The sequence below is a fragment of the Cryptomeria japonica genome, chromosome 8 (genome assembly GCF_030272615.1).
Source record: "Cryptomeria japonica chromosome 8, Sugi_1.0, whole genome shotgun sequence".
NCBI lineage: Eukaryota > Viridiplantae > Streptophyta > Pinopsida > Cupressales > Cupressaceae > Cryptomeria > Cryptomeria japonica.
The window spans coordinates 507772248-507798120 of record NC_081412.1 but is presented as its reverse complement, the minus strand read 5'-3'; positions in this window follow the sequence as shown (position 1 = coordinate 507798120).

Genomic DNA, 25873 nt, shown 5'->3' with positions numbered 1-25873 from the left:
AAAAACAGAGAAAACACTTCCACTTTTTGCCCAAAAGTGGGACTCGACTTCTTGCAAACACCCTTTTATCCTTGACTTTGATTTTTGCATAGTTCAATAGCTTTTGATTTTGATTTGGACTAAAGGACTTCTCTTTTTTTTTTGGCTTTTGGATTTTTCTTTTCAAGGCTTGATTTTTGATCCCCAATTAGTAAGGGCTTTTGTGATTCTTTTTTATCCAAGTCTAGGAGAAGAGTGGAAATGGAATGAGTAGATGAAATGGTAAGGTTATAGGAGTTCTCAAGAGGGTTCATGATATATTCAACAGATTGTTTGTTGGAACCACTCTTAGGACTAATGATATCAAGAGCTTCTTGCACCACTAGAGGAGATTTGCATTTAGACTTAGTAGCCACAACACTAGGTGGTTCACACACAATTTCTTGCAAATTGTTTATAGATTGTTCTTGTCGACTGAATACCTTAGGAGATAGTGAGAGTTAATTAACACGAAAGATATATTCACCACATCCTGGGTCTTTAATCTTGAACTTTTCTTTGATCTCTATTTTTATGGATGTAGAAGCTTTCAATGATTCAGGATCAACATATGCTGAAGATGGAACAACTTCTCAATTGAACGGGATTGTTATTTCTTATGTTGGTCATAGGTTATTATAATATATGAACGGATTTGGATCGCCTTTGACGGTCACTTCAACTCCATTGTGTGGGAATTTGATACACTAATGATATGATAATTGAATATCTCTTATTTCATGAATCCATAGGCATCCAAAGAGTATATTATATGTGAGCTCTAAATCAAGGACCTGACATACCACATCCTTTGTAACTGGCCCAACTCTGAGAGGTAAGGTGATTGTGCCTTTGAATGAGTGCTCTTCATTATCATATGCTTAATGGTGATTGCATGTGTATAATTAACAACCTTTTCATAATATCCCAATTGCCTAATAGTGTTCAATGTACAAATGTTCAACCCTTCTCCTCTATCTATCAAGACTCATTTTATTCAGTTTTTATGGAGAAAGGCTTCAATATGTAGAGGTGCATTCTGAGTTTGGGTTATGGATGCATCGTCAGCTTATGTGAATGTGAGGCTATGCGGAATAGAAAGGTATCCCACCATGGCTTGAAACTGGTCCACATTCAAATCAGTGGGTACGATGGTCTCTCTCAAAGTTTTGTCAAGAATAGCTTTGTGTGAAGGGGATATGCATAATAGCTCAAGAAATGAGATGAGTGCTGGTGTCTTCCCTAATTGATCTAGAAGGTCATACACATTCTTGGTAGATGATGAGACTTTGATCCTGGATGGAACACCTTGCAAGGTGACTTTACCTCAATGGGTTGTGACATTACATTCAGAGGTTTTATTTTTACTAGATGAGGAAGATGGTCCAATGCCTTTTAAAAAGATTTACTACTTTGGGTATAACCCTAAGGATCTTGATCCTCTATGATGATAGTTGAAACATGATTATCCATTGAAATGTGATTAATAGAAGAATCATAGTCATAAGACATCTTAGTATAATTGGCTTGATTATCTATAGTTTTGGCTTTTACTTTGTCATGTTGAGGAAATGGCTACTTGAACATCGCATACTCTTCATTGGAGGTGTGACCATCCACTTCTATGTCACCTTTGTCAATGAGATCCTATATATATTCTTCAATCTGTGACAATTTCTAGTTAAACACCCTTTGCTCTTGTGATACAATATTCATCATCATTCCACCAATTTGGTTTTAATTTTAACTCATATGGTGGATTATCTGCAATTGTTATAATCTTGTTTGCCACTAACTTCTAAAATGTTGTTTCAATTGGTTCATCCAATGGAGTATATTTCCTTCAAGGTTTTGATTGCCTTTGATTGTTCACTTGATTGTTTGAGGTGGATGATCTTGCACCAAGAAAAGTTATCTTAGGTTTCACAACATTTGCATCTACTACCCCATCATTGACTATGTTCTTATTCCTTTTCAAAAAATGGGGTTTGTCTTTCCCATTTGATTCCTCTTTGTTCTCTTTGAATATTTTTATGACACCTTGTTCAATAAGGACTTTTTCTGTTGCAATTCCTTTCTCAATGACCTCTTTAAAGGTAGACAAACAAGATTTTCTTAGTTCGTATCCAATGTCCTTGTTGACATTTTGAGTGAACATTTCTACCATTTGTTTTTATGGGATATCACAAGAGAATCAACTAGAAAGACCTATCTATCGTTATAAGAATGAAGCCAAGGATTCCTCATTTTTTTGTTTACTATTGCATTAGGTAGCCACTAACACATCTATTTCAATGTTGTATGAGAAGTGTTGTATGAAAGACTTGGCTAGATCACTCCATGATTTGATTCCAAGTAGAATCTAGGAGAACCATTCCAATCCTTTTTCACCTAAGCTCTCTGGGAACAATTTCATCAAGTATGTTTCTTCTCCTGCTACCTCAATGCAAGCTATGAAAAATTGTCTTATGTGTACCTTATGATCCCTTTGCTTTGTACTTATCAAATTTTAGTGTCACAAAATATGGAGGAAATGGAGGCATTGGAATGCTTCTATCAAATGGGTAAGGACATATGTCTTTCATTGTGTACTATTTCTTTGGTGCATTCATGTCTTCCATTTGCTTTTGAAATTCCTTTATTTATTATTGCAATTCATTATTAGGTGGTGTCCTTTCTCTTTGAGCTAGTCCCATGCCTAAGCCACTGGGTGAAGGTAGAGGGATATAATGCATGTCTGGATGGTATTGATCATATATGTGTTCATATAGAGGAGGGACATAGTTATAGCTTGCATATGGACCACTTGGTATGGTATTATACAGTGAGGAGCACTAGGTCTAGGCTGATACATGTCATGACCATGAGGATAGGAGGTATCATAAGAGTGCTCTTGAGTATTGCCCCCAAATCTAACACGAGGTCTCCTTGTATCATGATTTTCAATGTTTTCTTGAGTATAATTATATTCATTGGTATGATCTTGGGTATTATCATGATCATGATGTGTAGTGGTAGTTCTCCATGCGAAAGGACGACTACGGGATTGTTAATGAGAGGTTCTATAATAAATGGCATGATAATGAGTGTATGTATTTAGAATATCAAGTTTTTGAAATAGGGAGGAAGGTGACTCAAACATGAGACACTCTCTCCTATTACCACCATTATTAGGTCTCCTAAGCCTTGTATTAGCTTGATTTGCTTGATTTGGATCATCCTTCAAAATTTGTGACATATCAAAATCATGGGGTAATCTTGTTCCACTTTCTGCCATAACTTGGGAGAAATATTGCCTATCCCTTTTCATGATCTCTTGAACCAATTTATTAAAATGGGGATCCATGATAGTTTCCTCAACCTCTGCAGAATCCACGGATGCATTGTCATTGTCATCATCATTTTCATTGTTGTCATTGTTATTATCTAGTATATTACTTTGATTGTCAAATAGATTGTAAAATTCATCTCCATCAAACTCATAGGTACTCGTGTTTAAATACCTTAAAGATTTGCGGATTCCCTTCTAGACCTTTGTGAATGGGTTTCAACCATGAACTAAAGTCTTGGCAAAAATGAAAGGTAGGATCAAAATGCAAAATACTATGGAAGACCAAGAGGTGTATAAAATGTAGATGAATCTAGGGTAAACTTGAAATGTCCAAGAGTGTAAAACCAAAGTATGTATGTTTCAGAGTAAGGTGTAGCTTCCAAAGAGATGATAGATCTCTTGATGAGGTAAGTTGGTCTTGACTCAAGAAGACCAAATGAGACCATAATATGATAGATCTTGATATGAGAATCACTTAGTGTTGTGTTTTAGTGTGTTTGCAAAGTGTAATGAGGATAAGAAAAGTAACCTTTTGGCTTAAATTTAGAAAAGATGTATGAGGGAAATGCAAGTGAAGGAAAATGGTTGACTATGTGTGACCAAGACAAGTTGACTAAAAAATGAAACCTTATAGGAAGAAACCATATAAGATCTTTGAATTAGAAAACTTTAGTCATTTTTCTCTAGACAATTTTTTGTCATTTCTCAGTTGTGAACACAGATGCAGTTTTACTAAACTGAAATGTGATTTCTAATCATAGATGAAGTTACAATAAACACAGACATGATTTTTGGTGATAATGACATTTTTTTTAACTTGAGCTTCACACATGCGAAAATATAACATAGACGCAGTTTCTGACAATACAAACATGATTTTATTGTTTTTCTAGTAAATGTAATTGTATATTTCTCTGATACATAGACGTGATTCCACTCTGCACAGACGTAGTTTCCCAACATAGATGTATTTTAAACTGATACAAACGTGGTTCTGAAAATGTTTTGTAGTTTTGTGCAATTCTGAAGTTGTTGAATGTGACCAAATCTCAATGTTTTGACTTTTAGTTGCAAGAAAATACAACAAAATAGTGAAGACTCAATGTCTGAAAGTATTTTTATCCAAAAATGATATTAAAGTGTTTCCATTTTCAAGTATGATTATGAAATGTCCTTATTTATTTTGCATACACTTGGAAAACATGATAGACATAATATTTGTTTAAAAATGTTTGATTGATTTTCTGACAATGAAGACAAGCACAAATCCTAGGGCTAGCCAGGACAATAGTTGTTGGATACCACTTGGTTTCCCAACTAAACTTATTCAAAGTGGATACTTAGATTCTTTACCCCATTGGCTCTCCTCCGTGACACTCACTTCTCTAGGGTAGCCAGGCACTACTCCCCATGAAAACTCCTAGTGGCGAACTTTGTATCTCTACTAAGAACCATAAGAATGTGAGATGATATCAAAGGTCTGACCTCTTGTACCAACAACTAGAAGGTTTTTGGCTTCTAACACAAAAAAAATTCTAGTAAGGGCATCTGTTCAGGTGGCTATAATCAGTAGCGTGTTACGCTCCATTAAATGGAAGGCCTCCCATTCTATAGAGTTTATGCTCTATAGGTTTTATGGGGAGTCATAACGTTGTTATAGTAGCATGTAACACCTATTGCTTGCATTTTTTGTCACAAACACTTTTATTTATAGTGGCTTGGAAGAGGTTGGCTTTAGCCCATTAACACTTGGGTCATTCCCTCTCACTTGGCCTTATGAGCTACTCTGGAGGCAGGCCTTCTAAAAGGTAAAATAAAAAGAGCCTATTTCTCAAGACACAAAAGACACTTGTTAATTTTAGAGCACCGACTGAAAGGTTTTGCAAGACTTAAGAAGACAAAGCAAGCAATTTGAAAATCAAATCTTTGCCAAAGGTCCTACACCAAAATTGTTAGTAGTTTTGAAATGATACCCCTCCTGCAAGCACACAAGTTAGGTAAATTTTTAGAAATCCCAAATGACTTTTGTGAAATAGGGGCCTTCGACAAACGTTTTTCTACTTTTCAAATAGTTGCACTACTTTGTCAGTTCGATCAAGAGAGGTTAGCTCCAAAAAAAAATCTAGAAACCCTAAATAAAATGAAATGCAACTCTAAAAAATCACAAATGCAGTTATACTAGACCCAGACGTGGAAAGAAGATGTAGATGCATAGGTAGAGAACACAACACGATTCTGACAATCTGGACCTACCAAAGTAAACAGAAAATAAAAATGTGGAAACGTAGATGCACAAATGCATGATATAGATAGAAATACAAAAAGAAACACCATAGATGCAAATTTGATAAATCCCAACGTACAAAATAAAAAATACACCTTGCAAAATAGAAACACGGCCAAACAAAACATAGATGCATAACTAGGTCAAAAATGCGATTAGATCTAACATAGACGTGACTTCGGGATGGCAAATTTTTAAAATGACAGAAAAATCAAAAATGTGGAAACATTCATCACAGACACAGGAAGAAATCACAAACGCAATTAGATCTATCGCAGACACAAAAAAATGTAGAGTCATCACAATGTCGACCCTGCAACTTTTAAAAACACAAATCTGCAAACAAGATGTCAAAATAAAAAGGACAAAGGTCCCATCGAGCATGCCAAAATGTATATGGTGAAAACTGATGATGATAAACTATTGTAAAACCGTAAAGATCCAACCACAAACAATCTAGGTCCTACAATGAAACATTCACCAATACCAATAGAGATACCTAAGATCATGCAAATCAACAAAATAAAACAATATTACCATTCACATTGATTAGCTAATTGGATTGATTAGGCGCATTGATTCGGGTTGAAAAGGAATAAGGCATCCTCTTATATAGAGAACATTGTAAGAAATAGAGGGATACGATTAAGAGGTGTAAAGATAAATGGTCGGTTAGGATTAAAGGGTACGTAGAGGAAATGATTAAGTGATAAAGGGGGTAGGTAAGAGAAGAATTAAGAGATAAGTCCCATGTGTCATGGGTAGAAAAGGATAATGAATTAATTTAATAAATAGAGATTTATTTAATTAATTTTAGAAGAAGTGGGATAAATTAAATAAATAAAATATTTATTTAATTTAGGAAATGGGTAATTTAAATAGATAAAAGTACTTATTTAAATGAGGAAAGACTTAGAAGAGGATTAATGAATTAATTAAATAAAACTTTTTTTATTTAATTAATAGAAGACATGATAAAATAATTTAATAAATAAAATATTTATTTAGCTAAAGAGGACAATTTTAGGTGTTTACAATATATACATATACATATACATATATATACAAATATAATAATTATCATTATTTTTTGCCGAAGCCGATAAGGTGTACATACTCTACCCCCTTTGTGGGATTTGAACTTGTGACCTCTATTTCAAGAGCACAAGTTCTCCACCACTAGGCTAACTCAAATTGTACAATTATTATTAAATTTTATTTTCTATTAATACATTTAATAAAAACTCTTTACATTAATTTTAAAAAATATTACACGATAAAAGTTTTTTTGAAAAAATTAAATTGATACCTTTGGAAAAATGAAAAGATAATCTCTTCAAAGATTTTTTAATTAAAAACCTATACAAGCAACTTGGATAACTTTTAAACCAAAACAAATTTTTCAAAATCAAGCACTCATATAAAAAAAAAATTGCTCATTAAATGCGCAACTTTCAAAGAAGGGTAAAAGTTAATGATATTGCTGAAAATCTTTTTCATTCTTGTATGGAAAAGGCCAATAAAATGGAAGAAATTTTTACTTATTTTTCTGGAGCAACAGATAGAAACGGGATGACGGGCTTAGAAATTGTTGTCTGCAATGAATAGTCGTTTTCCCCCATTCCAACACGAATGGGTCCTAGCCATCACGTTTCTGGTAATATAGTTGTTCACATGTCAAGTCAAGTTCAATTTTAAAGAAGCAAGCTACAAAGCGACCATACATGTCATATGGGCAATATATTACAGATTATAAATTAATAATTTTGAGATAAATTAATTATTACACCATATTATATTCTTACTATTGGTCAAAAAAGAAGAAAATGAAAAATGTTAGATAAATAGATCCTGTGCTTCCATGAAAGAAGACTATACAACTAGAAGAATAAATCATCAATTAAACAAGATTCTCATCAATTTGTAGCTGAAATGCTTGGAACCACTCTTTTAGAAAAAAAAAAGTTTTGGTTGAAACCTGTTTGGACAAAAAGATTTCACCTAAAAGGTTTTCAGCCAAATAATACATGCCACCTAGTCTCCACATTGTTGTCAAATGGTTTCAGCTGAAAACCATTCAATTGAGTATGTTCCCAATGAAAAACTTTTGATAAAAACTTATTAGTATACCCAAAGTGTACAAATTTATACTTTTACCCCTATCACTTAATAAGAAATCAATATCTCTACATTCTTAATTAAACTTACTACTAAAAATATTATCTAACTAAATACAAACATTTTTTCTGTTTGTTTTCATAAAATAATTATCATTAAACTGAGTTATGTTTAAATAGATAAAATAAATTAATATAAAATTATTAAAAATATATATTAAAATAAAATTAAGCAAGTGGCACATAATGGCGAGTATTTGTCGTCAAAGTATTGCAATAAAAATATTTGTTCTAAATTTTAATTATTATAATTTTGAATTGTAATAAAAATATTTGTTTTAATTTTGAATCATTATAATTTTGAATCATTGTTATTTTAAAATTATATTAGAATAATTATATTTATGTAATACTAACTACAACTTATTTTAATAAAATAATATAAACTAGCAATTGCACTTTGTATTTAATGAGTATGCTAAAGAGGTGTGGAATGTCAATTGGTGTGTAGTTCATGAGGTCAATTTGTGGCCATGATGTTGTTTGTGCAACAAATGACTTAATTGAGAGGTGATAGCTTAAAATCAACTATGCATCCACTTACAAGGACTCAATCATAATTGAAATGAAACTTTTGAATTGAGAAGATAATTAGGTTTTATTAGCAATAGGCTCATGTAATGTTTGAAATGTGTGAGTGGGAGAGAGAGGTTGAGATAGGGATCGAAAGAGACATATTTAGAGGGGTAAGAGTGAGAGAGAGATGGGTAAAGAGATAGATATAGAAATAGAGAAGAAGATGAAGATATTGACGGAGTTGAAGATAGAGATGGAGAATGGGGAGAGGAAAATGGAGAGGAGACAGATATGAGAGACATAGAGACAGAGAGAGATAGAGAGAGAGAGAGAGGAGGGGGGGGAGGAAAATAGATATGGAAGAGAAAAATAAATAGTTGGAGAAATATGAAGATATAGAAAGATAAAGATAGAGATAGCAAGTGATATATAGATAGAGGGAGAGATATAGTGGTAGAGAGAGATAGAGATGGAGGGATAGATGAAAGAAGTGGCAGCGAGAGATAAATATAGAGAGGAAAAGAGATATGGATATAGAGGTCCAAAAAGAAGGAGAATGACAAAGAGATGGGTTGATAGGAGGAGGCATGTCTAGAGATTAAAGGTAGAGATAAAGATAGAGAAAACGAGGAGGGAAAAAATGATGGAGCAAGGGAGAGGGGTAGATAAAGATAGAAAATGAGGAGATATAGAGGGAGAGACAAAGAGGAAGATATAGAGAGAGATAGAAAGAGAGAGAGATGAGATATATATATATATATAGATGGTGAGATAGAGCTAGAGAATGAGAGATATAGAGAGATAATATATATATATATATATATGATGAGATAGAGATAGAGAGTTTGAGATATAGAGAGAGGGGAAGAGGGACAGAGATAAATAAAAGGACAGATAGAGATGGAGAGAGGGTGAGAGAAATAGGGGAGACAAATATATATTGGAAGAGAAAGAGAGAGATATAGAGATATACATAAATAAAAAGGGAGAGAAAGGTAAAGATAAAGAGATAGATAGCCCAGGATAGGGAGGGAATGAGGGAGGGAGACATGGGGAGAAATAGAGAGGAGGGTAAGTTAAGGAGAGGGATGACCTAGAGAGAGAGCGAGAGGATATTTATATAGATAGAGGAAAATATAGATACATAGGAGGTATATATATATATATATATAGAAAGAGATAGATAGATTAGCTAAATAGAGGTGAAGAGATATAAAAAATGATATATTGTTCAAGAGATATGGAGTTAATGAGAGAGAAAGGGAGGCAAGAGTGAGAGAAAGGAGCTATCAAAGGCATGTAATAGAGAGAAAGGTTTAGATGTTAGAGAGAGGGAGAGAGATAAATATGGGGAAAGATAGAGATATAGATATATAGAGAGAGAGGGGGGAGAAAGATGGAGTGTGTGTATATACATTACAGAGTAGAAGTAGAGAGATATAAAAGGAGGGAGTGATAGGGAGATAGGGAGAGATAAAATAGAAAGAGAGAGAGAAGGGATACATAGGGATAGAAAGAGAAAGATCTAGAGATAGAATGGATATAGAGAGTAAATATAACTTGTAAAATATAAAGGGGGTGGACAGACAAAAAAGGGGGAGAGGGGTAAACAGAGATAGAAAGAGGGTTAAAATTAGAGAGGGGGAGATAGAGAGATACAAAGATAAAGATATAGGAAGTGACATATGGAGAGGTAGAGATGGAGAGATAGAGAGGGATACAGAGAGAGTGAGAGAGATGAAGGAAGAGGAGTGTATAAGATCTAGAGATAGTGAGATAGCGAGGGAGAAATATGCTAGATTGTGTGTTTGTGTGAGTGAGAGAGATACAAATATAGAGATAAAGAGGGAGAAAGAGGGAATGTATGTGTCAGTAAAAGAGATATAGAGATAGATATAAAGAGGGAGAAAGATATACGAATAGAAAGAGAGGTCAGAGAAGGAGAGAGATGATATAGAAGTGTAACATCCACCCCTTGGCCACCACAATTTTCTTTTTAACATCTATGAACAACTTCGTCACCCAAGCTACCTCCATCTCATTCAAAATTGTTTCTACCTAAACTCCTTCAATAATCATGGTGGTAACAAATCAAATATACAATATATTTATATACTTATGACTGGAGTATTAGCCTTCCATGATTAGGGTCATCCATTGACCCAAATATTATCCTTGAAGGTTCACTGCTAACTACCTATCCTACATATCCACTCACAGAAAGTCAAAGGCTTTGTAGTTCACAATCAAAGGGAGATGACTCTCTCATCTTGATGAGATTCATCTTGATGAGATCTTGATCTCTCTCTAAATCTAACATTTATGCTATTTTTATTAACTTGGTGTTGTTATCATTAAGAGATACACATTGCCATCAAGTGTTGGTTCTATAACCAAGAGTACCTGATAATTGGTGTCCAATGTGGGCATATACACACATGGGATCACATCTCAAGTACTCAGTGATTATTACAAGCACATATACACAAGGAAATATTTCCTAGACATTAACTCCAGCATACATCACATACCTAATGATTAAATCACCCATACATCACATAAACAATAATGGTTTTCTCATAGAGGAATTACAGGTGAAGGTTATTGTTTCATATATATACATCACAAGATATAAGTGATTGGCTCATTTACAAGCTTGATGGATAAGTGACTAATTTACATTCATGCATCACAAGTTAATATTAATTGGCTCATATATTGGCAACAATAGATAATAGTGATTGACTCAAGTGTGATCATTACAAATAATAGAGACTGGCTCATATAGGCATCACATAAATAATATGAATGACTCATCCTCAATGGATATCTCATGTCCATAGTTTATCCTAGATAGAGAAGGGATGTCCATGCGTTGTGCACTAAACTGTGGGTCCCATTCTTCTCCCTAGTTATTTGCACCAATGGATTTGGGTAGAGGATTCAGTGCATCCCATACTATACCATGGTTCCACCCTCAACCTAACAAGGTCAAGTATACCATAAGACTATCAGGAGGAGGATTTGGTACATCCCATACTACACTGTGGGTAAATCCTCAGTCCCAAGTATTTCCACAAGCAATGAACCAACCCAATCCAATGGATTCTGACTTCAATCACCCATAGGCCACTGACAACAAGTCTGTCCATCAAGGAAGAAGTAGCTTCTGACATATACCACTTAGTTACCTTAGTGATATTGTCAACTATCTTCTTCACAACCCGGGTAACGCCTGGCATCGATCACCCCCATTCTAGGTGACTTCCAATGAACCCTCCTGATACAACAGTTACCACTACCTACATGGTAAGGTAACTACCCGTGCAACCATTACTGTATCAAATCTTGGATAGACCTTAACAATCCTTCACCTTCATGAACCTAGTGAGTCCATGCTGATCCAAAAATAAAACAATAGCTCTAGGCCTCTGCCAATGGAACGGTCCAATGACTCCACCTACTATCTGTTACCATGTCATGTCCAAGGTAGTCTAGGTAAAATCACCTCCATCAACAAGGTGATTGTCGACTAATCCCTTGCAGTAGCTAAAACATAAATCATTGGCATTGTCCAATGATTACATGTCTCTGCATGAATATACTTGGGGTCCACTCTTCTGGGAGGGTCATACACATCAAGATTCATAATACTAGACAAATAGATAGTACAACATAATCAAGCAACTAAGGATCCTATAGCTCTAGGTTTAACTTCACAATCACATGATATAATTCCAATTAACCAACTCAAGATGGCCTCATCTCATATCCTATACCCTTAAGCCATTGCCAACTATACGATGGACTCACTACCAATGCAAGTGAGGAAACCATAAAGGTTAAAACATCAGTGGAGAAGAAAGGGGAATCTGGCAGAGAATCGGTAGTGAGTCCATCATTGTTGTCAATTGACACCTCGCAAGTTGAAAAGAAAAACATAACCAAGATGAGTACTACTGAACTCATTGTTGGTCCTCACAACTAGAATGGTAACTAGGTAATAAAACACAATTTAGGGATTGAAAACCTTAAATAGATAACTTTTCCTATGGCGAAGGTTCATTTAGTTATCAACCAGGGACATAAACTTGAAATGGGCCAACACTGTATGTGCGCCACATTCATATTGCAACCATCTTTTATTATTGTAGAAAAGGGAATTATTCTCAAAGTAAACACACCGAATCTTAAATGAACTAATACTTTAATCTTACTACCAGAAATTACTTTAAATAGTTACTGTTAAATGATAAAGTTCTGGTGGGTAGCAGGAACTACTCTGCTGTTGTGGCTATAGGAACAGACACATGAATTGTTTCCTATGGCTGCATGAATAGACAACTGCATAAACAAATACTACAGAAGTATAAGACTAACTGAAACACACAAAGGATTACTCACCAAGTGGGCCCCCTTCAATGAGTATCTCAAGAACTTTAGATTACAATTATCTAATTATCCAAAATCGCATTGATCTCTTTATTTCATCTTAACTGGAAAAGACATAAAATAGTACAAAAAGACTATGTATTACAAGATGCTAAGGTCATTCTCTTCTATCCTCGAGAGGAGAGAGATCCCTTTATTTATAGGAAAACTTATAACAAACTTCTAACTAATCGACCACATTCCTACGGAATAGGTGAACAAGATTTATTAACAAGAGAAGAAGTCAACGCAGGACAACAGAATAACATTTGTCCTATAGCTGAGAAAATATAGCATGACTATCCTCCTAGATATAAGCTCCACTAAGAATAGTTATAAATGTTCATAAATCAATCTGCTAAAGAACCGGTCAGCATTTCTCTGGTTGGGTATGTGTTGCGGTTATGTATTTGATGATCTTTTGAAACACCATTTGTCCTTACTTCACCTTTGCTGACCCTGCATCATGATATTAATGTACAACAAACATGTGTATATACTAATGCTAACATGACATAATGCAAACCATATTAATAATTATTTTTAGATATTTGCATAGATAGATCATTATATGACATCTTTACGTATAGGTTAACCAATTTCAAAAACACTTAAAAGGTATCAACTTAAAAGAGTATTATAATCCAAATGTCATCTAATCATAAGACCTAGGAAGGAGTATTATATCAAAATTCTATCAAAATAGAGCCATTATTTAGGCTCATCACTCATGATGATGGTTGTACAAAAATTGATGAACAAGGGATCTATGGATAAAGGGATTATTGATCATTCTATCACTATTTTGCATAGACTAGTCCCAGAGTGCAAGTTTGATAGAGAAGCAAGCCCATCCAGCAAGCTTAAGACAATTACAGAGCACATTTCAAAGGATTTTCAATCCTTGCACCAAATTTCAAATTGGCAAGCACGTGAGAGGTTCACACTTGCAAAAAGAGCTACGTTTGATCAAATAATTGAGTTTGAGAGGAAGAAGATTGATGAAAAGATGAAATTAATATATAATTCTTTAAAGTAGTGTACAAATATTTACAAAGTATGTTGTATCACAGATGTTCTTACAATTAATTTGGATAAGAAGGTTAAGGAATTTCAGGAGAAAATTGCAAGTATAGTGAATTCTTTTGATGGACTAAATTCATTAACTACATCCATTGATGGTCAAATTTTGGCTTTGGAAGCCCAAATTTTTGTTCTTGAGAAAGAAAAAGATAAAATCATAAGAAGAGCCAAAAGTATTAGAAGTTTTGTGAGTCCCCGATTGGATTCACTCAGTGTACATAAGAAGGAGTGTATGGATATGGCTGGTAAGCCCACACCGGCAAAATTAAGTGAGAAAGAGTCATTTTCTCATATACTAAATGGACTTGTATCTATTTCTGGCACTTTCAAATATGCTTTGGATACTTATCTTGAGCTTTCAGAGAAGGCTTATCCAGAAATTTTCAAATATCTTAAGCTCTGGTAAGGTATTTTTGGGATATTCATTGTACAGTCTTTTCATTCTTCATCCCAGTTTTGAATTTTTGGTATTATTTTGGGAAATTTTGATGGCATTGATGTCAAACGGGGAGCGATATAGATGTGAAAAAGAAAAAGGGAGCTATATACATTAGGGGAAGATATGGAGATATGGAGACATGAAGATATGGAGTATTTTAAATTGATAAATATTCAGCTCAGAGGGAACAGGTTCAGGGAAACCGACTGATGAAACCATGATCATTTTTCACATGAGTGTTGCCATCAATGTCAAAGGGGGAAATTGCTGGCAATTGACACTCAATTGGTTGGTTTCACTATGTTGTCATTGATGGCAACATGGTATCTTGTTCTGGCTTCATGTTTTGGTTCAATTGTGTACCGACAGACACTTCATAGACACTATACCAACATCGACACCGATAGGATGGAAGGATTTCTTTCGTTACCCGCAATGCAGGCTGACATGGTTTAGAATAAGGTTATCGATATTGAAGGCTGACATCTCGTGGATCCAGCATCGACAATTGTTTTTGATATTCATGTATTTATGTTATCTAGCCGACATATATATTGATATTGTTTATCTTTATAAGCCGACATAAGGCATGATAAATTATATAGGGTATATGGGTTAGTTGATTAGATCATTTTGAGATATCATTTCTGAATGTGTAATTAGGAAGGAAATAATGAGGGAGATGCAAAATATCTAAGAGTGATTATGTATGTGAGGATATTTTTGTAAAGGGGTATTCTGGTAAAGGGTTTAGGGTTTCAGACCGGAACAGATAGAGCTTAACTGGAACTATATTATAGCATAGAAAATGCTATCTTAGCAGTTCATTCATTTCTCTGGATTGTAGTCTAGATTTATATGTAGTTAGTGAGGCTCCTTTTGTGATTGAGCAGTGTGTTGTAGGCTGTAAGTCTTCGTGCAAGTGCAAGGCCCTCTATTTTGTAATATCTCTTCATATGGCTAGTGGATTGATATTATGGATCGCAAATCCCACAATAGTCTTTCCACTTTGAATTTCTCCACATATAATTCTATGTATTATGGTAATCATTTATGTGATTGTCTTATCGATTGCTTTACATCTTTCAATTCTTTATGTACCGGTATACTGGTTGGTGTATGCATGTTCTAATAAGGTTAAAATTGATCATACCGGTAGAACACTGATTCACACCCCCCCTCTCAATGTTCTTGGATTCCAACATATCATAAGTGCATGTGTTTAACAAATTCATCACTAATAAATTGATCACAATATAATCTTAAAGTACAAGGATAAATCTCCTATTCAACAACCAACACACAAATGACATTTTGGACAATGTATATGTGAATGGAGAATCCATTATCATTTATAATGAACAAAACATTGCGGTTTGGCATCTAACCTAGTGACACCTAGCTCTCACTTGGGAGTATGTTGGCAACTACTACGGAGCCTGGTTTCTCACCTATTGATTGTGTTTTATTGAAAGTTTCCAAATCCTTTTCAACAACTCCAAACTATGCATATTCTACCATCATCGTATTCCATGAAAGCCCCTTTCTTTTAGGCATTTTGTCAAACAATTTGCATGCTTTGTCTATGATTCCTTATTTGGATCACATCTATAACATAAATTACAGCTACACCATTTGGCTAGACTCCCTTCTTTTATTCTTTTATGGATGTCCATGTGATCCGAATTATGGATTTGGACGACAACACCTAAGTGAGAACCTGCGGTGTTGTGAATGAACAAGATAATAGTGAATTGAAGCAAGACAAAAATTATTGTAATCAATTTGAAAATCTAACATATAGTAGTCCAAGGGATTCCAAGGGTCACCAACAACTCCTTAAGAATAAAAAAACCAATAGTCATATCAGGTTTATTTACATAACAAAATCTAAAACTATGTAATTTTTTCAAAAAACTATAAAAAATTTGTCCTAACTTTAACTAGGCATAACTTTCTACACATGACTCGAAATTACAAGCCGTTTAACTTGTTGGAAAGGCCTCCAATATTTGTAGGCAAAATTAGCCACTTTCAAGGGCTAAAAATACCCTGAAGGCTATCAAAAATGCCATTTACTAACATATAGAAAAACTAAGAAAATATAAAATAATATTTTCAAATTTACTTATGAGCATTACTCCCCCCTTGAAGAGCAGTGGGCTCCATTGCATCAATACTCTAAATGAAATGAGGGAAACAGAGCTCCTTGGTAAACCACTTTCCTTATTGAGTGATATGTCCTCTCAAACCACTTTGTATAGATAAATTTGTTGTTGTTTGAGTGTTTTCACCATGGTGTCCACAACCTGATCACATTGGAATGGAGAAGTTGCATCTAGATTCAATTGTGTAGTGGAAATTGTTTCTGTAACATCTATTAGTGGAGGAAAATATGACTTCAAGAGTTCCTTCCGAATATGCAGCCACACTTTGTCCCCAACTTGAAAATTATGAGGAGTGTGATACTCATCATTTCTCTCCTTATATTTCTTATTGGTATGCTCCAAGATTTCATCATTTTTCTTTGCCAGAACCATGGGACTGCCAAAGGGTGATGCACTTGGACAAATATGTCCTTTCTTAATCAATTCTTGTATTTTCCTCTTAGTTTCATCATTTCCTAATACTGATCTACGATAGACTGGTTCATTAGGCAATGGATTTCCTGGCATCAAACCAGTAGTGTGTCTTACTTGGCAGTGCGTAGGTACCCTAGTTGGCAACTTAAACTCATATTTTATCAAAATTTGGTCCATTGATCTTTTCTGTTGTGTTGTGGTGTTTGTGATGTCACTAAAATTATATACAGAGTTCCTTTCTTCTTTAGAACGAATCATTAATAATATGAATGTTCCTGTTTTGACAGCCAGCCTCCTACCTTGCTTAGCACTAATCAAAGAGGTAGTGTATGCTGGGCTTACCTCTGGTATTCGGTATTTCTACTCACCTAATCTGATTGTCATGTTGTGAGGTCTAGATTCATAGACACCATGGTGCTAGTACATATATGATTGTCCCAACAAAACATCACAAACATCTAAAGGAGACACATCACAAATTACTTCATCTTTGAAAGGCTTTATAGAGTAGGAAATGCGACACTACTAGTGCACTTGGATATCTCTCCCTTGACTTACCCATCCTATAGAATAGGGTTGCAAATGTGGTGTTATTTTCAGATTCAATCTTTCATGATCTCTACTGATATTAGGTTCTTTTGACTTCCACTATCAACAATAAAGTGCAGGGATTTTCCTCTGACCCACATCTGTGAGTGAAATAATCTCTCCTCATCCTCCTAGGGTAATATCTTTGTAGTAGCTATCGTTGGGTATGGATCAGCCTCGATGACCTTCTCATGACTTTCTTTTGGATAATATTATGCCACTTGAGGTTCTTCCTTGTCCTTATGTGTCCCCATCATTAAACTTTTTCATGGTCCTGCAATCTTTTGTGTTGTGAGAGGGACTCTTATGGAATTCAGACCACATATTGTTCTCTTGTGTCTTCTTCATACCCCATGCCTTTTTCATTAGTGAATTGGGAGGAGATTCCTTGGAGCTCTTCCATCTATTATTTGCAAAGTTGTCCCTCCTTCCTTTCTATTTGAATTTCTCCTCAATTTTTGTAGCAAATTTATATGCACTAGGTAAACTTTATATGTTCAGGAATTCCATTTTGGTTTGAATATACCTATGGAGTCCACTTTGATATTTTAAAACTTGGTGCTTCTCACAATCTTTGATGCCAAGTTTTGTTGTTAAAGCATAGTATATTCTTGAATAGTTTGGTCTTTTTTCTGTCGAAGCAATTGCCACTGCATATATTTTTGTTCATATGTATCTATAGGAAAATATTCTTCCTTTATGTGCTTCATGAATTCTCCCCATATGGGTTTTTTATCATTTAGATGAAGGTAGTGCCTGTTTTTGCTGCCTTGGTTGCTAACTTCGCTTCCCATGAATCTTTCACATGATTTTTAGCTTTGAGAAGAGTGAAAGTTATTTTGTCTTCATCTAACAACTGGTTGACAGAGAAATATCTTTCCAATTTTGAAACCTAGTCATCAAAGGCATCTGCATCGATCGTTCCTTGAAAGGTGGGTATATCAAAATTCACTTGCACCTTGAATGGTGTATACCTTGTGAATGGTGGGTGTGCAAGTGACCCATGACTTTCTAGCATCTGCTTGAACTGCTCCATCATTTCTTCTCATTGTTTTGTTAATGAATCTGTAACCAATGCTTTAATGTCTTCATCAGTCTACAACTTAGCCATCTGCGATCATGTGCATCTCAAAGGAAGGTAGTATGAAGAATTCCTTGTTTCCAACCCCAATCTTTGATATATTGATCGCATGGAATATGACATACAGGAGCAAACTTGCTTTGATACCACTAATCCAAACTATGGATTCAGTTGACAACATGTAAGTGAGAACCTATAGTGTTGTGGATGAACAAGATAATATAGAATTGAAGCAAGCCAGAAAGTATTGTATTCAATCTAAAAATCCAACATATAGTAGTCCAAAGGATTCCAAGGGTCACCAACAACTCCTTGAGAATCGAAAAACCAACAGTCATATCAGGGTTATTTACATAATAAAATCTAAAACTATGTATTTTTTCAAAAAAAGTATATAAAATTTGTCCTAACTTTAACTAGGCATAACTTTCTGCACAGGACTCGAAATTATGAGTCGTTTAACTCATTGGAAAGGTCTCCAAGAGTTGTAGGCGAAATATTTCAAGGGCTAAAAATGCCCTGAGGGCCTTCAAAAATGCCATTTACTAACATATAAAAAAACTAAGAAAATAAATAATAATATTTTAAAATTTTCTTCTTATCACCATGCCATCTTCCAGAGCTCCCAATTTAGCACTAGCCATTTCTTCTATATACAACACAATTCCTTCTTCATGAGAAAATATTCGTGGTTGATTCCATGCAGCACGTTAACAAGGTCGGCACACAATCACCATACTATAAGACCGAGTCACCACCATAGGTGCATCAACCCACTGTTCACTAACGCACAAGTAAGACCACAGTCGACGTTATCATCATCCTCTACAATTTTTCCTCCATGTTATTCCTCCCTCTAAACACTCTCTCTCCTCTTCACGCCATTCAATGGCCCCTTATATGTCAATGGATTTCCATACCTGGTTCCCAAGCTCACCATTTGGGTTTCGCATGGAATATAATGGAATTGTCTGTGGAATTTGACTTTTACACTTGCCAGTTTTATTTGCCTGGAAACTATAAAATCCTTCCCAAATCCATTTTATTCCTCTTTTCCTTCAATCTCTTCCCTTGCCTCGAAAACCAACTCTAATTGAGCTCCCTTCTGTGTCCATGACTTGTTTTTTTCTGTCCAATTCTCATTGAGGTGTGCAAGCCAAAAGGATGTCGTCTCAAAAAATGAGTATGTTTTTTATTTATTTTTTTAGCTACTCTCCCTCTGTTGTGGAATAAATGAATAAGGGTGACCATTCCTACTTATGTCGCTAGTCTCCCTCGATAAATGAGTGCCCATATCTTCGCGTGGTGTGCAATACTGGCACCATCCCTTGCTAACAACTTTCTATCATTCTATGTTTCTGTAGCGTCCTAAAATTGCGACACTTGCAATTTCGACTGCATTTCGGTCTTCACGATGGCGACGCAACACGCAACCTGAATGGAGACCCTGAAACCTGTTTTTGACACCAAAAACTGCATTTTCTAGCACCTTGGCCTGAACCTCCTTTGCACCCTGCTGTCCCGGGAAGTGGGACCAAGGACCAGGGCGCCCTGCTGTCCCGGGAAGTGGGACCAGAGCGCCCAGCGCCCTGGTCCTTCAAGACTAGGGCACCCAGCACCCTGGTCCCCCAGGACCATAGCGCCCAACGCCCTGGTCCCTGGGACTATTTTGGGCCCGGTCTCCTATGGGGTCTCGGGACTTTTTGTTTGCAAATTGGAAATTAACTTTCCTGGTTGGCCTAAGGTCGGGAAAATCAGTCTATTAACCCTAATTGGCAAGTATATAAACTACATTTTTCCTCTCTCATTAGGACGGATACATACATGATGGTACAAGCGTGGAAACTATACTCAAACATTCAAGCATTCAAGCATTCCTTCTAAGTCTCCATTCAAGGCTAAGTGTTGCATTCAAGACAAGGATTCAACCATTGAAGAGGAGATCACATACTACAACATACAACAATACAACAAACAACAACATCTATACCTTTGCACATAAGGATACAAACATCTTTACAACAAGGTATTAGTACTTGTTTTACATTACAGACATTTACATTTACAGCATTTCTCATTTCTTGGTTAATTCCAAAACTGGGGTTTGACCTAAAGGCAAACCCCTAATCCCTAACCCCCCAATCGTCTTCGCTTTTCTATGTGTAGGTTGCAGGTACGCGGCTGAAATTGAAGATCTGGAATCCTTGTGCAGAAACGAACAGATCCCCCTTCGTTTCGCGGATTTTTCGGAGGACCGTGGCGCCGGGCGCCATCATCCCGACAACTTTTGCTCAAATTTGCAGGACAACGCCGTATCGACATTTTACTGCTAATTCCAGGTCCGCAGCTTCATCCTATGTCCCTATCTCAGTTTATAAGCGAATCTTTGTCACTTTCTATGCATTCCTAGCTTAATTCTCTTATCAACATTCTTTACAAAAGAGGGTAGCCTTGCTTTCTTAACCCTTGAAACACATTTAGCATCAAATCTTGCATTGTGTGGGATTGGATCTTGTGGGTTTCAACCCCTCTTTTGAATGTAAAGTCTCCCAAGTGAAAACCATCAACCCTAGCGACCTCCCTTCTCTCTCCTCGGAGTTGGAAGAGGGGAGAGCAACTAGGGTTCGATTGCGATTTTCCGCTTTACATTTTGGTGAACCCAACGTGAACATCCTTTCTGATTATTCATGATAAGATTTGAAAAATTTGATTCCTTGATTACATTTCCATGTTTGATCTTTTGCAAATTTTAGAGGTTAATTGCATAAAAACCCTAAAATTTTCTTTTTAGTAATTGAACTTGTGAAATGTTTAATTGTTAATGCTTGTTTCAGATCTGCCCTTCTATTACAAATTATCAATTCATATTTGTGCTTTAATTTTGAAAATTAAGTGGTTAAGTGTCAAAACCCTAATTTTTGAAACCCTCTTGATTCAACCTTTGTCTGACAATTTCACTGATCAAAACATCTCCAAATCAGCTGTAACTTTGGATTCCGCAATAAAATCACAATATCTTTCATCCCTGAAAATTTGGAAAAAAGTTGCGAGGACCGTGTGCACTCCGAGCGCCATTGTCCCCGACATTTTTTCCGAAATTTCGGGAGCTAGATCTTACTGTATTTTTCTGCTAAAATCCAGAATTTTGGCTGATTTTATTAATTATAACACTTTCAAAATTACAGTCAAAGTTGGTCTTGTGATTGCTTGGTTTAGGGCTCCTAATCATTCAAAAATCATCGAAATTGAAATTTTGTGTCAAAATTGTGTTCTTACTGTCCTAAATCTGAAAAGTGTGTTTGCATTCATTCGAAATTCCAGTGCTTTATTCAAATTCTTGCAATTTGTGACTTTTGAAATTAAGTGCTTAATTACAACAACTTTGATTTCCGCTTTCAAAATTGAATTTTGCGTGAAATTGAGTCAATTTTTAAATTTCAAAACTTGCATTGCTTTTGACATTCCCTCTAAAATCATAAAATTCAAAATTTCAGTTTCCCTCTCTTTTTCAAAATTCAAAATTTTGCATTTTTCGACAGTCTTGGTAGGGTTCAATTTTGATATTGCAACTTTAATTTGGCCTACCTACAGATCGTAAAATCACTCTATTTTTTCAGATTAGCTTTAAAATCATCATAACTTTCATCCCTGCAAATTTCGAAAAAAGTTGTCGGGACCGTGTGCACTCCGAGCACCACAGTCCCTGACATTTTTTCCGAAATTTCAGGAGACTGTCGTGATTGCATTTAACAGCTTAAATCTGGAAAATTGGCTGATTCTACTGAAAATTGCTACCTCTAAATTCAAAATCTTCTCTCTCTTTCTAGTGCATGAGTTTTACAACAATAAGCCCTACTTCCACTATTCCCGTTAGACGAAGTCGTAGAATTAAGTCTTTCCGAGGTTTAACTACCGAGGAGATGGAACCTAATTTGAATAGCCTTTTTAACGAGGACATGGGTAATTCCTCTAATCCTCCTAATGATGAAGAAGCTCTCCATGAGGTTTCTGTAGAACAACTTTCGAAATTGGATAATCAATTTGACGATTTTCACCAATGGATGTCTCATGAGTATCCCGATAGTCAAGCTCTTCCTTTAATTGAGGGTCTAAAACGTATGCTTCAAAGTGATAAGAATGGAATTGATATTTTGCGTGGTATTGCACACATTGTGGATTCAAATGTGATGCCTATGAAGAGTTGTGCTGAAACTTTAGGTTATACACAACCTCCTACTCAAGTCAATCATTCTATTCCTTTGACAACTTCTATTGCTAGCATACCTACCTTTACATCAAACATAATGACTACTTCTATACAAGACATTCCTCCTGTGATCACCAGTCATGGGGGCAATCCCCCTTCTTCAATTAATCCTCTTCCTTCATTTAATCCGACTTCTTCATTCATTCCTTCAATGAGTGTCCCTATTACATCTCCACAAATGAACATGACGCAAGGGGGCAATTCATTCAACCATTCCATTCCTCCTTGTAGTGTTCCTCCTGTCCAATCATCTCCTATGACTAATTATCATAGAGTCCCACCACCTTACTCTTTGCCTTCTTTCAATAACACAACACCTCCATCTCAATCTAACACATCTAATATGAATTCTTCGACTGAAGCGACCATTAACAATCTTGCACAAACTGTCTCTTCTTTACAGCAACAAATTGCCTCTATGAATCAATCTAAGTTTAGTGTGCCCACATTTGATGTTGCGAGCCCACTTTCTCTTGACGTTGTTCGAGCTATCCCTCCTAAACATGTTGAAATCCCGCATTTGGAGCTTTATAATGGTAAAGGTGATCCTCTAACACATGTTAAGACTTTTCAAACAATATGTACTGATTTTGCTTATGACCAAAGGTTGCTTTTAAAACTGTTTACTAGAACATTAAGAGACAAAGCCCTACAATGGTATTGCTCGTTGCCTTCTTATTCTATTACTTCTTTCGAACAACTTGCAAATGCTCTCATTCAACAATTTCAAAACAATATAAGTCCTAAAGTTACTTTGATTGATTTAATGCATTGTAAACAAGGTGTTAAAGAAAAAGTGACTGATTTCATTGGTAGATATAAACATTTGTATGCTCAAATTTCTTTTCCAGTGCCTGACAATGATATTCAAAGAATCTTTATTTCTAATTTACAAAAAGATATTCGAGACAAACTTCTATTTTCTGAGTTTACTTCTTTCCAACAGTTGTGTGCAACTCTTCACAATTATCAACTGACTGTGAGTCAAATGGAACAATCACATCCTATGGCTCCGAGTGATAAGGGTGATAGCAGTCAACAACCATTTGGGAAGTTTAAACCGAATAGAGATTCCATCAAATTCAATGAAAACATCATCAACAACAATGTAAATGCAGCATCAGGTGTGCCTCCTATTTCTAAATTTTTCAAGAAAGAAAGAAAGTATACTCCTTTGAATGAATCATTGCATAGTATTATGAATAAGTTATTGGAACAAAATGTGCTTACTCTTCCTCCTATAAGGCAAATTGATCCTGCAAAGATTACTTCACCTTATTTTGATAACAAAGCTTTTTGTCACTTTCATCGTCAGCCTGGGCATGATACTGAAAAATGTTTTTCTTTAAAGGGTAAAATTCAAGATTTGATTGATAATAATACTATCTTTGTTTCTGGAGTGAATGATAAAGGCAATACATCTGTAGCTCCTCCTAACCAAAATCTTTAGATTTTTACTGATCCATTACCTTCCCATACCTCTAATGCGATTGAGGCTACTGATTCCTCTCTCTCATCTGATGGTCTTGTGTCTATGACTCCGAATGTGATTAACTTTGTAGAGCAGCAAGAAAACCCTAAAGAACCTTCCATCACATTTGATTCTAGTGAAACTATCAGGGCACCTGATGGTCCTTTATACATAGCTGCAAAAGTCAAGAATACACCTTGCCGTGGAGTGCTTATTGATCCTTCGTGCATGGTTAATGTTATTACTGAAGAATTTCTTTTTACTTTGCAATTGAATCAAGTGATCTATGACAAAACAGATGTGGTTGTGAAATTATTTGATGCATTTTCTTCTCCTACAATTGGTTCTATTACATTACCTATTGAGGTCCATAACAAATCTCTTGATGTGAACTTTTCTATTATTCCTTCATCCGAACAATTTCGTGTGAAGCTTGGCTATCCTTGGCTATCTTCCATGAGAACTATTGCTTCTCCTATTCATAAGTGTTTAAAATTTCCCCACAATGGTGAAGTTGTTATGGTCAATCATAGTCTCTTTAAACCAGCTGAAAGAACTTCTAGCGTTCCTATTGATTATTTTTGACCTAAACAATTCCAATCCCTTCCTCCGCGAAGTGATCATCTTTTCAAATCTTATCAAAAGTGGAAAACAGATATGATCCTATCTCTAAGTGAACCTAGAACACCTAAACTTGACATTCCTATCAATCTTGAGAAGGAAGTTCTTCCTTTGAAAGATAAAACTAATGTCTTTCCTCAAGAAGATTCCCAACCCATCCCTATGGATGTGACTATGTCTATGCCGAATAAACCTTCTAAAAGTAGACCTATACCTCCTCGTCATGATGGACTTGGTCTTCTTCCTAAACCAAAAATTCCTCCTTTATATGGAGCAGTTCCTCCTCCGTCCTTTTATAGAGAGAAGAGACCTTCTTCTTCTCCTATTATCCAGCCTAAGAGACCACAACCTAAACACCCAAGTGATAAGGATGAGAACATTCCTCCTCCTCAATCTTCTCCACTTCCTACTAAGACTAGACGAAATCATTCTGCACGTGAACGTCGATGAAAGCGTCGTCTTAGGGCTCAAGCAGCCGCTTCTCAAACTTTGCAATCTCCAAAAACACCTTTAACAAGCATTATTCCATTTTCTCCTCAGCCGGACATTGAGCCTAAATCTCCTAAACATAAGATGCATGATGGTCTTGATCCTGTGCGAGTTAAAGAGCCTATTTTTATAAATCTTGATGATGCTATAGATGAAAATGTTATTCATGATGAACATGTTACTTCTCTTGCTTCTGATAGTGAATATGAACTTGTTGATATTGATAACCATTTATCTAATGAATTTTCTAAAGCACTTATCCTAGCTCCTAGACAAGAACAACGTGGCTCGGAACATGAACATAGCCCTTGTTTGGATCTTGTGATAGCTCCATCTGCTATGTTGGATGTTCCTCCTCTAGCATGTTCCCTGCCTTCCCGAAACATTGATCAGCAAGATCGGGGGGTAGATGACGTGCTAGACTAGTTTCATTAGCATAGCAGATTCTCTCCTCCTTTCTTTTGTTACTTCTTCTATATGTTATTCTCATTCTTC